At 32.8% G+C, this 1,404-nt stretch overlaps 1 protein-coding gene across 1 annotated transcript in view; it reads left to right on the top strand.

The window, feature by feature from the left end:
- The window catches only part of LOC118749603, a gene marked incomplete in the record, with an annotated part of 36,693 nt that overhangs the window by 34,100 nt on the left and 1,189 nt on the right, over positions 1–1,404 (top strand).

The following is a 1,404-nucleotide window of genomic DNA, read 5'->3' as shown; positions in this document are numbered from 1 at the left end:
AGGTGTCCGTGATTATGTGATTAGTAAATTGAAAGAAATATCTGATGGAAATGCTCGTTCCGAAGTAAATAAAGTAAATTAAGTAAATGACTTTAGTAATCAGCAACCCAGAAAATCCCCAGATACCCAGTTACATAGAAATCTACCGATTTTTTTAAATTTTCGTCCGCCATATTGGATCCGCCATTTTGAATTTTTGGTAAATGACTTTAGATATGTAATCAGCGACCCAGAAAACCCCCAGAAACCTTTGTAAATGTACTTGTAGATATATTTAATGCTTTTCACTGTCGTACAAACTTCAACGTTAATATGTGCTTGGTACTTTCGAAGCAAATATTTGTTGTATGGGACTACAAATCTGTTGTCAACGGATACGTCATTTTTTTCTACAGAGATTTTAGTATCCCTTCTCCTATATACTGGATATCCATTGACATTATCACGTGTATGAGGGGCAAACTCTTTAGAAAAATTTTTTATGCAGGAACCATCACGCATACAAACAGAATTAGCATTGAAGCAGCCACATGGGCCATGGATCATATTTCGGCCCACTAAATCATTAAGCTGGGGATCCTCTCCTGCGAACGGTATTTCAGCGCATACAATGTTATCGATAGCGCACGTGTCGTGGAATTTATCATCATTGTCTAAAGATATAAGTATATGAGCATGGGGAAGGCCCCTTTTCTGAAACTCTGTTGTATATATTACAGCTGCAACTTTTCCAAAAATATGCTTTTTATTTATGTCATCGAGAAGACAGTGTAGCTTTAAATGAAAAACGCGCGCAATTAGATCAGGTCTGTAACACGGTTGTTCACCTACATATATGTAGTAAAAAAAAACAAATAACAAATCAACGAATACTCATATAACTCGGTTCCAAAAAATTCATATCTTTCGTATTTTATCTCAAAAACAGGACCAATCGTATATGAGAGATTTTTTTTCTAGCACGTCCGGCTTTTGAGTAAAAAATTATTGAAACTGCGAAAATTAAAAAAAAAATTAAAAAAAATATAATTTTACCGAGAAGAGCACGTACTAATGAAACTTCAATTCGTCTGATGGATTCTACCTCTTGTCGATGGATAAAAAAACACTCAATTCGTTTTTAAAATATATTCATATATATACTAAGATTTTCGTATGTGTGAAAAAAATATTGAACAACTGAGTTTTTTTGTGTAATTTTTCATTTATTTCTGCTCAACTCATCGACATAAGATAGAATCCTTCAGACGAATTGGCATTTCATTGATAGGCAGTTTTTTCCTCGGAAAAATTAAGTCTAAATTCTATTTAAAAAATATTTGAAATTTGCTATTTTCGAACTTAAATTTTTTTTCGCAAAAACTGGACACGCTAGGAAAATTTTGTAAATGTACTTGAAATTCA

Source organism: Rhagoletis pomonella, unplaced genomic scaffold (genome assembly GCF_013731165.1).
Source record: "Rhagoletis pomonella isolate Grant_MI unplaced genomic scaffold, Rhpom_1.0 Rhpom_scaffold_00001, whole genome shotgun sequence".
Taxonomy (NCBI): Eukaryota; Metazoa; Arthropoda; class Insecta; order Diptera; family Tephritidae; genus Rhagoletis; species Rhagoletis pomonella.
This window is presented reverse-complemented; position numbering and strand designations above follow the sequence as displayed.